Here is a 15,779-nt window from a genome sequence, read left to right on the forward strand (position 1 = left end):
AAAAATCACATGCTGCATAGAACAAGATGAACATAGACAGAAATATTTTTTAAAATCAATTAATCGAACCAGATTTGGTTCGATTTAAAAGAATCTGAAACCCTAATTTTAGAGTGAGTAGGAATCACAGAAATACACAGAGATTCATACCACAAAAGAACAAGAATGAACATAGACGAAAATAGCGCTTAAAATCAAAGAATCGAACCATATTTGGTTTGATCTAAAAGAGATTTGAAATCCTAATTCTAGGGTAAGTAAGAATCACAGAGGTTCATAGAGATTTATACCATAATAGAACAAGCACGAACATAGACAAAAAAGGTCAAGGAACTAAACCAGCTTTGGTTCGAAGTTGATGAGATCCGCTTTCCATGTTTAGGCAAGCGGTATATAGAAGGTTCCAGTACCAGGGGGAAGTAGAATATGGCAAGAAACAGCTATGTAATCCCATGTCCGGTGGGATTAAGAGAGAAAATTGGGGGAGACGGCTAGGGTTTGGGTAGAGAGATGAGAGAATCAAAAGACGGGAGATGGTGGAGAATAGTTTAGGGTTTAGGGGAGTTTGGTTAATTAAAAGGGTATGAGTAATATGGGTCGTTGATCTCAAAGATCAACGACCACGATTAGTTGGGGGTTCTCGGTCGGGTTAGTTTAATTGATTGGGCTGGGGGTTATTTGGTTTGGGATCAGGGTATTGGGATGGTGTAAAGGTGTTGGGTTAAATTCGAAAATAGGGGATTTTAGGGCTGGATTTTAAATACCCACTATCTAACAAATAAATAATTTATAAAATAATTAATAAATAAAAAAAATATTATTTATGTATGAAAATAATTAAAAATAATTACTTAACATTATAAAAATATAAAAAGTCATTTTCTGTATGAATGATGTAATTATATATGCATATGGGCTATTATTGCAAAATATGCAATTTGGCCCTAAAAATGCAAATGTAATTATGATAAATGCACTGAAAATATTTAAAACCTCATATTGGTATAAATGATAAGTTTAGATGATTAAATCATCATAAAAATAATTTATAGGGTAATTATTGGATATTTATATAATAAAAATATAGAAATAAATTGATTTAAAGTCTTTAACAATCATGGAAAATTATGAAAAATACTTGTGTATGCTTGTAAATCAAATGATGATGCATACGCGCTATTTTGAAGGTATATATATATTTGGAAAATATGAGGAAAATATTGGGTATCAACATTCATGCTTTAAGAGTATTTTGCACTTATTGTCATCAAGCATTTACTGGATATGCCTCCGTCTTTTGCACGTTTTCGAGATTGTCATCTAAAGTTATTATCCTTAACTAGATTTAACCCATTAATACATAAATTCAATAGTTTAATCGGAAGGCATACTGTTTTGTTCAAACAATTTGGCGCCGTCTATGGGAATTTTCTAGCTAAGTTTTTTAGTTTCTTCTAGATCTACAATCGACACTGGTTACTGACGTAAAATATATATATATATATATATATATATATAACAAGAACCTTCTTCTCTCTGGATGCATAGGTCTAACATGGAAGGTAACGAAGAAGGAAGAACGAGAATAATGAGTGACCTCCCAACAAACCTCATGGACATCATCCACGAAGGCTCCGAAGCAATGGACGAGGAAACAACGCCCAATGCCTCTCCTAGGCGAGGTGGATCACCCCTCCCCACAGCAGCATCACAAAATCCCTTGGCAAGACAGCCTCAATATCCGTGGGAGAGGAGACACCACCAGCAATAAAGAAGCTCCTAGAGGCCTGGCTAACTGATACACTAACCAGTGTCCTCCATAAACCCGTTCAGGACGCTGCCGCAGTAAATGCGAGAACTTGTGTTGCACCATCAGCGGGCGAGCAACATGATCAACCTTCTCCTCCACCCACAACAACAGGTATTACTCACAATGTTGTTAACAATGCAGGCAACGACGCTATCACAACCGTTCTGAAAAGGATGGAAGAAATGGAAAACGAGAACAAGGCACTTCGGGACCAAATGAGAGAACACCAAGAAAGGGTCGATAAAATCCCGGGCACTCCTAAGTTATTGCCGAAGAGAGATGCCGGTCGGTTAGTCGAGCAGTAATACAGTGATAGCGCTGCCCCACATGCAATACCAAAGACCTTTAAAATGCCGTCTTATCTAAAAATATACGATGGCACAGCCGACCCCGAGGATCATGTGACCCATTACGTCACCACCATGAAAGGCAATGACCTAGCCAAGGAACAAGTATCCTCCATTCTGCTAAAGAAATGCGAAACCCTCACGGGAGGTGCATTAACCTGGTACTCACAACTGCCGGCACGTTCCATCGAAACCTTTGAGGAAATGGCTGATAAGTTCGTGACAGCCCATGCCGGGGCCAACAAGGCCGAGGCAAGAGTGAATGACATCTTTGCTATCACATAGTCCCCGGGAGAAGGACTGCGGGACTTCCTCGTCCGTTTTAACTGAGTAAGAATGACTTTGCCCAACGTATCAAAAGGAATGGCGGTAGCTGCTTTTCAAAACGGGATGAGTAGAAATGGTTCAAGGGCGACAAGAAAATTATTAAGTCAGCTTATGAAATATCCCCTTACAACTTGGGACGAAATACATAATGCATACTGTGCTGAAGTCCGAGCAGACAAAAATGACCTCAATAGGTCGACTCATCGACTCATATTAGTGCAAGCAGAATCCAGAAAAAATCAGAGAAATGATGTCAGAAGAGATCCCACTCCGATCAAGAACAGGGACTCACCGAAATGAGAGAGCTATGCCCCATTTACTATCCACTCACAATTTTTGTGTATCACCTACAGAGATCGTCTACGCCTTGGAGAAACTCGGACCAAAGGTAAAGTGGCCATAAAAAATGAGATCGGACCCGAATACCAGAAAATCAGACGCCCTCTGCGAGTTCCATCAAGAGCGAGGGCACAAAATTGAAGAATGCATCGCCCTAAGAAGGAGGTCGTAAACATGCTGCGACAGGGACACCTCAAAGAATTGCTGAGCGATCGGGGAAGGACCAACTTTGCCAGGGGACGCGAACAACATCAAGGGCCACCGAAGTCGCCCTCACCAGCCCGCACCATCCACATGATCATTGGTGGCTGGGATGACGCTTTCATCAATGGCGTGAAGTTCACCATAACCCACAAGCTCAAGCGGTTGATTACCCACGAACTATACGATGAACTCGAAGAAAGTATCATCTACGATAAGTCAGATACCAACGGGTTGGCATTCCCTCACTATGACGCTCTCGTTATTACTTTACGAATTTTTGATACCTACATAAGACGGATTATGGTAGATGACGGGAGCTGCGCGTGTATTATCTATCCTCGATTACTCACACAAATGAAACTCGAGGACAAGATAGTACCACACTACATCACAGTAGCATGCTTTAACAATGCAGTTGAACGGATATCAGGCGAGATCACACTCCCCGTCCCGCTGGGTGGCGTCATTGTGGAGACCACATTCCACATCATGGACTAGGACACGGTATACAATGCCATAATAGGATGCCATGGATACATACCATGTGAGCTATACCCTCCAGCTTGTACCAAGTCATCAAATTCCCAACTCCATATAGCATATCTAGTATACGAGGGGAGCAACACACATCCCAGGAATATTACCGCATCGCCCTAGACTGCACGACCACCCAAAAACAAAAGATAAAGAAAAGGAGGCATAGCAATCAAAAGGGTCGAGGTCGATATGCGATGACAGTGAGGACGTCATCAAAGACCCCGATATGGTCAAGGTCGCAGGGTCGACCATAGAGGATCTCAACCCAGTTCAATTGGACAGCAACAACCACAACAAGAAAGCTTACATCGGCTGCAAACTTCAGGAACCTGGTAAGTTTCATGAATTTGAAACTGATAACGCGGATTTATTTGCTTTTAGCCATGCAGATATGCCAGGTATACCAAAGGAAATCACCAAGCATAAATTGAACGTTGATCCACTCTACCCACCAGTTAGGCAAGTTAGGCGTAAGTTTAACTCCGCAATTAATGACCCGATACGCGAAGAAGTGGAAACATTATTGGAAAATGGCTCCGTTAGGGAGTCGAAGTATCCCTAATGGGTCACCAACGTAGTCATGATGAAAAAGAAGAATGGCAAGTGGTGGATGTGCGTAGATTTCACTGACTTGAATAAAGTTTACCCCAAGGATTCATTTCCATTACCTCATATCGACAAAATCATCGACGCAACAGTCGGGCACGAGCTACTAAGTTTCTTGGATGCCTACTCGGGCTATGATCAGATCCTCATAGAGGAAGAGGACCGGGAAAAGACCATCTTCATCACCCACTAGGGGACATACTGCTACAGAGTCATGCCCTTCGGATTGAAAAATGCGGGGGCAAACCAAAGGCTGGTGATGAAAATGTTCAAAGAACAACTCGGAAAAACGATGGAAGTCTACATCGACGATATGCTGGTCAAATCCAAAAAGAAAGAAGATCACATCGACCACTTGAGAGAAGCCTTCGGCATACTCAGAAAATACGGCATGAAACTGAACCCCAAAAAATGTGCATTCAGCATGGCCTCAGGAAAATTCCTGGGTTTCCTAGTGTCGTAGCGAGGCATCAAGGTCAATCCCGACCAAATCAAGGCCATCGAAGGGATACCAGAACACTTGACCACCAAAAAACATGTCTAGAGGCTGACTGGCCATATCGCCGCCCTTTCGAGGTTCATCTCACGATCCTCCTATAGGTGCCATAAGTTCTTCGGCGTACTCAAAAAGGAGAACGGCCTCCAATGGACCCCTGAGTGCATCCAAGCCCTGAAGGAGTTACAGGTGTACTTGTCCTCGCCGCTGTTGCTCTCAAAACCAGAACCAGAACAGCTTCTCCGTATCTATCTCACCGTGTCTAAAGTAGCTATGAGCGGAGTCTTAGTCCAAGAAAATAAAGGTACGCAATCTCCCATCTATTACATTAGTAAGACACTAGTCGACGCCTAGACCAGATACCCCCATCTTGAAAAACTGGCTCTGGCCTTAGTCGTAGCTTCACGAAAGCTTAGACCGTACTTCCAAATCCACCTCATATCGGTCATCACAACTTTCCTCTTAAGAATTATTTTACACAAACCCGAACTATCGGGCAAATTGGCCAAATGGGCCATCGAACTAAGCGAGCACGATATTACATATCGGCCGCGAACAATGATAAAGTCGCAAGTCCTCGCCGACTTCAGTGCGAAAGTAATGCCCAAAGTCGAAAAGGAAGTCGTCCACGCTTCTTCCCAAACATAAGACCTCTGGGTCCTGTACACCGACGACGCGTCTAATGCGTCATGGTCTGGGCTGGGACTCGTACTCGAAGTCCCGACATGCGAAGTGATTCGCCAGTCCATAAGGTGCCTGGACATGACTAACAACGAGGCTGAGTATGAGGTCGTAATTGCAGGATCGAGACTAGCACTCAAATACGGGGTGAAGCGGCTAAGGTTGCTCTCCGATTCTCAGTTCGTGGTCAACCAAGTCACAGGGATTTTCCAAATCAAGGAGCGAAGGTTACAAAAATATCAGACAGAAATCTGCAAACTGCTACCCGAATTCGATGAATGTCAGCTCAATCAGATTCCCCGAGCACAGAACATCGAGGCAGACGGTCTTGCCAAATTAGCAGCAGCCACCAAGAACATTACAATCGGAGGTCAAAATATTGTCCACCTCCTCAACTCGTCGATAGACCAAATTGAGGTAAGAACCATAAACCTGACTTGGGACTGGCACAACCATATTATCACATATTTGCAGGACGGCGTACTCCCCAAAGATAAAAAAGAGGCCAAGAAGCTGCGAATGCAAGCGGCTAGATACAACATCGTTCACAACTACATATACAAAAGGACATATATGGAGGCCCTCTGGCGAAATGCTTAGGCCCAAATCAGATGTGGCGCGTCCTTGAAGAAGTACATGAAGGACATTGTGTAGCTCACTCCGGCAATCGGGCTTTGCTCAGATGCCTCATACAAGCAGGGTATTACTGGCCCACCATGAAAAATGAGGCCGATGATTTTGTGAAAAAATGCGAACAATGCCATAAGTACGCCCCAATGATCCACCAAGAAGGCAAACACCTACATACAGTAACTTCCCCTTGGCCGTTCATCATATGGGGAATGAACATCATGGGGCCCCTCCCGGCAGGACGAGGTAACGTATGATTTCTCTTGGTTTTAACTAACTATTTCTCTAAATGGGTGGAAGCACGAGCATTCGCCCAAATACGCGAACATGAAGTGGACGCCTTCATATGAAAAAATATCATATGCCGTTTCGGTCTCCCCAAAGAAATTAGCTGCGACAACGGACCTCAATTTGCAGGAAATAAGGTCGCCGATGTTTTCGAAAAATGACACATCAAAAGAATACTCTCAACGCCTTCCCACCCCGCGGGCAACGGGCAAGCGGAATCGTCCAACAAGGCAATACTAAACATCATGAAGAAGAAACTCGAAGATGCCTAGGGATTGTGGCCGTAAATATTACCAGAAGTACTCTGGGCCTACCGAACAATGCCAAAAACGAGCAAAGGGGAAACACCATACTCGTTAGTCTATGGGACTGATGCAGTAATACCAGTCGAGGAACCTAGCCTAAGATACTTCCGTGAAAGTGGACCCTAGAACGATGACAGTAGAAGGCATGAGCTCGACGAAGTCGGGGAACGAAGAGATATGGCCTACGTAAGAATGGTCGCCCAAAAGCAACAAGCAGAACGCTATTGTCACGACCCGAAATTTCCCAACGACGGGATCGTGATGGCGCCTAATATTTCACTTGATAGGCAAGCCAACATTAGAGAATCATTAATCTAATTCCTTATTCCCATTCAGTAATTAATAATAATTAACTAAGATGAAATATGATAAGTGCGGAATATCATAAAACTGTATTAATTACTACCACCCGGATCTGGAGTCACAATTCACGAGCATTCTAGAATTTACTATAAGTAATAGTTTGAAAGAAATACAGCTGTCTGAATGAAAGAAACAATAGAACAGAAAAGATAGACGAGGACTTCAAGGTCTATGAACGCCGACAGATCTACCTTGAGTCTCCAGACAACAGACCAATAGCAAAATTTTGATCAACCCAAGCCTGTATCAAAATCTGCACAAAAAGTGTAGAGTGCAGTATCAGTATAACCGACCCCATGTACTGGTAAGTGTCGAGCCTAACCTCGACGAAATAGTGATGAGGCTAAGGCAAGGCACCTACAAATTAACCTGTACAATTTAACAATGTATATATACAAATAACAGAAATGAAGAACTAAACAGGAAATGTCAGGAGGGGAACATACTGAGAGGAATACAAGATAAGGAACTACAACAGAATGATCACCGGAGCAGTCAATATACCATGAATCAACAGGAATAGTGAATACAGTAAAGGAAAAATGCACGGCATCACCCTTCGTGCTTTTACTCTCAATCTCACCATAAAATTAATAGAAACTGCATGGCATCACCCTTCGTGCATTAACTCTCATATCATGGAACGGCATCACCCTTCGTGCTTTTACACTCATAATATGGCACGACATCATCATTCGTGCATTAACACTCACAATATGACATGACATCACCCTTCGTGCATTAACACTCACAATATGACACGGCATCACCCTTCGTGTATTAACACTCTCCCTTACCATAATGCAATGCATAGATAACAACGGGGAGATAGAATAACAAGTACAAATCTTACTTCAATATTTGGTTCCACAATATAAATCTCAACTTTTAAATGAATACTCGATTACTAACAGAAAATCCATAACCATGATAATGACGATCAATTTAACAACACTAGTATAAACATGTAGCAATTAGGCATAGGAAAGAGAAAATATAAGAAAATGGAAGAAACATGGAATACAACTAAATTGGCGGCGCATAAGTACTCGTCACCTCACATATACGCCGCTCACATAAATTTCACTTAGCAAATAATCTAAGGTTCTTAATTCCCTCAAGTCAGGGTTAGACACAACACTTACCTCGCTCCAAAGGCCACTTAATTCTCAATCACAGCTTTGCTTTTAGAATTCACCTCCAAACCACTTGTATCTATTCAAAAATGACTCAATAATATCAAATATTGCTAAAGAAATCGATTATATTGCATAAATTAAATTTCCCAAATGTTCCTCCAAAAAGTCAAAAAATCGACCCCAGACCTGCTTGGTCAAAACCCGAGGTACAGACCAAAATCCATTTACCCATACACCCCCGAGCCCGAATATGTAATTAGTTTTGGAATCCGACCTCTAATTGAGGTCTAAATACTCAAATTTCTGAAATCCCTAGTTTTCTACCTTAACCCCTAATTCTACCATGAAAACTCTAGATTTTAGGTTGATAATTCAAGAAATGTAATGGATAATTGAAACAAAATGGTTTAGAATCACTTACCAACAATTTGGGGAAGAAAATGACTCTTGAAAATTGCCTCTACCCGTTTGGTTCTTGAAAAATGCTGAAGAAATGGCTTAAACTCGTGTTTGGATTCTGTTAAGTGCTGGGCGACAGTGTGCATCGCGTTCGCGAGACAGTGTTCGCGTTCGCATAGGCTACCCCCCACTGGACTTCGCGTTCGCAAGACATTGCTCGCGTTCGCAATGAAGAAAAGGCTAACCCCCCTCCCCCCCAGTGCCTAACACTACGCGTTCGCGACGGATTTGTCGCGTTCGCGAAGGGTAATGCCCCCATCGCTTCGCATTTGCGACCAAGCCTTCGCGTTCACGAAGAAGAAATTCCGGCCTCGTCATTTTAGTCTTCGCGTTCGCGAGAGGACCTTTACGAACGCGAAGAAGGATATGCCAGACACCAGAATCTGCAAAAAACCAAATTTTCCAAAGTCCAAAACATCTTGTGGCCTATCCGAAACTCACCCAAGCCCTCAAAGCTCCAAACCAAACATGCACACAAGTCTAAAAACATCATACAAACTTTCTCACGCGATCAAATTGCCATAATAACACCTAGAACTACGAATTTAGCACCAAATCAAATGAAATTCTCAAGAACACTTTAAAATTCCTATCTTCTCAACTGGATGTCCGAATCACGTCAAATCAACTTTGCTTTTTACCAAATTTCACAGACAAGTCTTAAATATCATAATGAACCTGTACCGGGCTTCGGAACCAATGTACGGACCCGGTACTAACAATGCCAAACATCAATCAATTCTTAAAAATAAATAATTTTTAGACTTTGTAATCTTTTTCAAAAAGTCATAACTCAAGCTAGGGATCTCCGAATTCGATTCCGAGCATATGCCCAGGTCCCATAATTCGATACGGACCCACAGGGACTGTCAAAACATGGATTCGGGCCAGTTTACCAAAATATTGATCGAAGTCAACTAAAATTAACTTTTAAGGCATAAATTCTTATTTTCATCAATTTTTCACATAAAAGCTTTCCGAAACATGTCCGAACTGTGCACGCAAATCAAGGTGTGTAAAAATGAGATTTTTAAGGTAAGAGCTCAGATTCGTGTTCTAAAACATAAGATGACCTTTTGGGTCATCACATTCTCCACCTCTAAAATAATCGTTCGTCCTAAAACAGATATAGAAAAGTACCTGGGCTGGTGAAAATATGGGGATATCTACTCTGCATGTCGGACTCGGACTCCCAAGTAGCTGCCTCAATAGGTTGACCTCTCCACTACACTCGAACTAAAGGGTAACTCTTTGATCTCAACTGGCGAACTTGCTGGGCTAGAATTGCCACGGCTCCTCCTCGTAAGTCAAATCCTTGTCCAACTGGATAGAGCTGAAATCTAACACATGGGACAGATCACCGTGATACTTTCGAAGCATGGATACATGGAATACTGGATGAACAACTGCTAAACTAGGTGGCAACGCAAGCCTGTAAGTCACCTCTCCACTCTCTCCAGAATCTCAAAAGGTCTGATATACCTAGGGTTCAACTTGCCCTTCTTTCCGAACCTCATTACACCCTTCATGGGTGATACCCGAAGTAACACTCTCTCTTCGACCATGAATGCAACATCACGAACTCTACGGTAGGTATAACTCTTCTGCCTGGACTGAGCTGTGCGGAGTCGATCTTGAATAATCTTGACCTTATCCAAGGCATCTTGTACTAAGTCTGTGCCCAACAACCGAGCCTCTCACGGATCGAACCACCCAACTGGCGAACAACATTGCCTTCCCTATAATGCCTCATATGGAGCCATCTGAATGCTCGACTGGTAGCTATTATTATAAGCAAACTCCGCAAGTGGCAAAAAATGATCCCATGAACCTCCAAAGTGTATAACATAAGCGCGAAGTTTATCCTCCAATATCTTAATAATGCGCTCTGACTATCCGTCTGTCTGTGGATGAAATGTTGTACTCAATTCCACCCGCGTGCCTAACTCACGCTCTATGGCCCTCCAAAAATGTGAGGTAAACTATATACCTAGATCTGAAATAATAAACACGGGGACGCCGTGAAGCTGGACAATCTCACGAATGTAAATTTCAGCTAACCTTTCTAAAGAATAGGTAACTGCCACAGGAATGAAGTGCGCTGACTTAGTCGGCCTGTCCACAATGACCCAAACTGCATCGAACTTCCTCTGAGTCCGTGGAAGTCCAACAACAAAATCCATAGTGATACGCTCCCACTTCCACTCAGGAATCTTTATCCTCTGAAGCAAACCACCAGGTCTCTAATGCTCGTACTTTACTTGCTGACAATTTAGACACCGAACTACATATGCAACTATGTCTTTCTTCATCCTCGTCCACCAATAATGCTGCCGCAAGTCCTGATACATCTTAGCGGCGCCCGGATGAATAAAATAACGGGAACTGTGGGCCTCCTCAAGAATCAACTCACAAAGTCCATCCACATTAGGCACACAAATACGACCATGCATCCTTAAAACTCCGTCATCTCTAACAGTAACCTGCTTGGCACCACCGTGTCATACTGTGTCTCTAAGGATAAGTAAATGAGGATCATCATCCTGCCGATATCTGATACGCTCAAACAAAGAAGACTGAGCAACTGTACAACCTAGAACACGACTGGGCTCAGAAACATCCAACCTTACGAACTGGTTGGCCAAGGCCTGAACATCCAATGCAAGTGGTCTCTCACCAACTGGAATATATGCAAGGCTACCCATACTGACTGACTTTCTACTCATAGCATCGGCCACCATATTGGCCTTCCCAGGATGATACAATATGATGATATCATAGTCTTTCAATAGCTCCAACCACCTTCTCTGTCTCAAATTGAGTTCCTTCGGCTTGAACAAATACTGCAAGCTCCGATGATCCGTGAATACCTCACACGGCATGCCGTAAAGATAGTGCCTCCAAATCTTTAGCGCGTGAACAATGGCTGCCAGCTCTAGATCATGAACACGGTAATTATTCTCGTGAACCTTCAACTACCGCGAAGCATATACAATAACATTGCCAATAACATTGCCACCCTGCATCAATACCGGTTCATAAAATCCATGAATGTTGCTGGGGCATTTGTCATACCAAATGACATCACTAGAAACTCATAATGCCCATACCGAGTACGAAAAGCTGTCTTAGGAACATCGGATGCCCTAATCCTCAACTGATGGTAGCCAGATCTCAAATCAATCTTCGAAAACACCTGGGCACCCTGAAGCTGATCAAATAAATTATCAATCCTCGGCAATGGATACATGTTTTTGATAGTGGCTTTGTTTAACTGCCGATAATCTATACACATCCTCATCGATCCATTTTTATTCTTCACAAACAACACAGGTGCACCCCAAGGCGAGACACTAGGTCTAATGAAGTCCTTATCAAGCAAATCTTGCAACTTCTCCTTCAATTCTTTCAACTCTGGCGGGGCCATGCGGTATGGTAGAATGGAAATGGGCTGAGTGCCCGGAGCCAAATCAATGCAGAAATCAATATCCCTGTCGGGTGGCATCCCCGGCAGGTCTGAAGGAAACACCTCTGGAAACTCACAAACAACCGTCACTAAATCCATGGAAGGAACCTCCACACTAGAATCGCGGCCATAAGCCAAATAAGCTAGACACCCCTTCTCGACCATATGCCGAGCCTTCACATAAGAGATAACCCTGCTGGAAGAATGGCCAAGATTCCTTCTCCACTCTAATTGAGGCAACCCCTTCAAGGCTAAGGTCACCGTCTTGGCGTGACAATCTAATATAGCATGATAAGGTGACAGCCAATCCATACCCAGTATGACATCAAAATCAACCATGTCGAGAAGTAGAAGATCTACATGAGTCTCAAGACTCCCAATGGTGACCACACACGAACGATAAACACGATCTACAACAATAACATCTCTCACTGGTATGGACACATACACAATAGCACTCTAAGAATCACGGGGCATAACCAAATGGGAAGCAAAATAGGATGACACATAGGAGTAAGTAGATCCCGGATCAAATAGAACTGAAGCATCTCTACTGCAAACTGAAACAGTACTTGTGATAATAGCGTCAGATGACGCGACCTCAGGCCTGATTGGGAAAGCATAACACCGGGGCTGGGTCCCATCACCCTGAACTACGTCCCTGGGACGGTCTCTAACTAACTGGTCTCTGTCACTCCCCAACCTCAGGGAGCGCGACCGGTGCTCAACCAAGTGAACCCGGTCGAGCAAACCTATTAAACCTTTCCTACCCAACTCATTCATAATCCAAAAAGGGAACGCATCACCATTTGTAAAATAGGGGAGAGATCAGTTATATAAATATATAAACGTTGCTAGTTCATTTTTCCTTATATAGGTACATTATGGCATAATTGAGTTTCCAAAATACAACTCGATCCAACGACCACCCCAACACACATACATGACCCACATAAACGTCTACGGAGCATCTAAGGGTACAACAGAGCAACATGAAAATGCCGACAACAAGGCCCCGGCTATACCTCAAAATATAAAAACTTATACAAAAAAAGGACTACATGACCCCAGGAAGAAATGTGGCTCACCAAGACTGTTGTGATGAGTGTGAGGGAGAGCACCACTATCTGCGATCGACACTATCTGCGATGGAACCACCTACATCCATTCAAAGATGTAGCGCTCCCGGCAAAAGTGACGTTAGTACTGTCGAATAGTACTAGTATGTAAGGCGAACACCAATCTTAGTAGAATGAACAGTGAAACAAAGAGAAGGCAGTCATAATAATCAATAAATACTTCACAGAAATATAAAGAAACACCAAGTAAGGATCACATAGTTTCCAATTCAATCTTTCCATCTTTTTAGGTTAATAATCTTTAGTGTCAAAGCCACAACTCACAATGCCACCGTGTTTTTACAAGGAGTCCGGTCTTGGCCCGACCGGCTAAGCCATCTCAAGTGAGACATATCCATATCCACAATGTAAATCAATAATTTCAACACAAATGTCACCATGTATACAGCATGGCATCCGATCTCAGCCCGATCGGTTAAGCCATCCCACTTGAGACATAACCTCTTTCAATTGTTCACTCAATTCACATTTCTTTCCCATCTTTCGTTACATGGCACAAATAGTCTCGTTTATTAAGTAGTTCTTGGCACTTGGGAGCGTTTTACAATTCATGTCTTTCCTTTTTTATTCGTTCAAATTACATCATAATTCATATCGATAAGTACCATCACATAAGGCATTGCACACATAAAGGAAGGAGCTTGAAAAATCATAATTACGTTCTCAAATAGCATGATGACATGGTAAACATCTAAAATAATTCGGGAACATGAATCTTTCAACTCAACACACTAAGGCAAACAATTCTAGTATGATCAAGTCGGAACTTACACCAATTTTTCGGACACCAGGAGTTCGATTCTAAGAAGAAAAGAGTTAGCCATACATACCTCAATTTCGCTCCTTTAGACTCTACAATTATCCGGAACTCTTAGCAACCTCAATCTATTTTAGCAATATATAAATTGAACCTAAAATTAGGAAAACGTTCATGGTTCTAGTTCACTTTTTATTTTTTCCACACTCTTTATCACATGCATGCAAGACGAACCACTCTCATACCCATGAAGTATCACACTAATACCCCATTATAGCTATGTTTGAAATTAAGAGCTGGGGTGATGAAGTCTTACCTTTTTGGATGAAGAATTTGGTGCTCTACTTGAATATTTCCAAGATTTGAGTGATGGTTGAAGATTAATTGATGAGAATTAGGCCCTCCATCTAGAACCATCTCTCTCTCACTCTAGAAATATCAGAAATGAGCTTCAAAATAGACTAAAGGGGTGTTTTAACAGAATGGGGGTCGGGTTTTAAATTAAGAAAATGGGTGCCCCAACACAGGTCTGCGGTCACATATGCGACCGCATAATGGTTATGCGATCCGCAAAGTGACCGCAGAAATAGCCTTCAGGGGCCTGAACTTTCGGCCCAGGTATGCGACCAGTATGCGGTCCGCAAAAACCCAAGAGGGTTTATGCGATCGATATGCGGTCTGCATAGTGGTTATGCGATCGCATAATCGACCGCAAAGTTGACCTCAAATTGGCCAACTTACTGCTTCACTTTGCGGCCATTATGCGGTCCGCAGAGTGATTATGCGGCCGCATAATGGGCCGCAGAAATGCGTTCTTCTGCGAAATATTTTCCTCTAAGTCCGTAGGGTACTGTTCAATCCAAAAAGTCCGAAATAATAACGCATGAATCTATCTTGGCACCACGAAACCCCGAGTTTTTGGTTTAAATTTTTTTACGGGTCCTTACATCCTCCCCCACTTAAGATCATTCGTCTTCGAATGAGGATCAAGGTTCTCTTAACACAGTTTTAGTTTTGCCACATACCATCAACCCCAAATTTGCCTAACTTCCTAATTTTCTGAAAATTGCGCCAAAGTTTCCTTTGTATTTAGCCTTATCCACTTGTTAGAGAGCCCCCGAAACATACCTTAGCAACATATATATAGGATTAAATGACAAAACAGAATACAAAATAACACCAATCGAAGCCTCATGGGGGACATATAACTAGAAAGTAGTGTCTTTATATTACCCGAACAAGTGATACAAAACTTAAGGGGAACAACTTTATAGAGCTATTACATGGTTATTCAAACAAATGAGGGTACTTCTTTTTCATTTCATTCTCGGCTTCCCAAGTAGCTTCTTCGACTTGCTGGTTTTGCCATAATACCTTTACGGATACAATTTCTTTGTTTTTCAACTTTCGGACCTCCATATCAAGAATAGCAAATTGTTCTGCGGTCGCATAATGCACCGCAGAACTCCCTACGCAAAAACCCAAGAGGGATTATGCGATCGATATGCGGTCCGCATAGTGGTTATACAGTCGCATAATCGACCACAAAGCTGACCTCAAATTGGCCAACTTACTGCTTCACTCTACGGCCATTATGCAGTCCGTATAATGGGCCACAAAAATGCATTCTTCTGCGAAAGATTTTCCTCTAAGTCCGTAGGGTACTGTTCAATCCAAAAAGTCCGAAATAATAACGCAGGAATCTATCTTGGAACCACAAAAACCCCGAGTTTTTGGTTTAAATTTTTTTACGGGTTCTTACAGTCTCTACCTCTAACGACCTGACCTCCACTTCTAACAGTCTGGCCTCTACCTCTGGCTTCCTGACCCCTGCCTCTGGCTGCCTGAGTAGGTGGTGTAGCAATTGGTGCCGGAACTATGGCACG

This window comes from Nicotiana tomentosiformis, chromosome 1 (assembly GCF_000390325.3).
Source record: "Nicotiana tomentosiformis chromosome 1, ASM39032v3, whole genome shotgun sequence".
Classification (NCBI taxonomy): domain Eukaryota; kingdom Viridiplantae; phylum Streptophyta; class Magnoliopsida; order Solanales; family Solanaceae; genus Nicotiana; species Nicotiana tomentosiformis.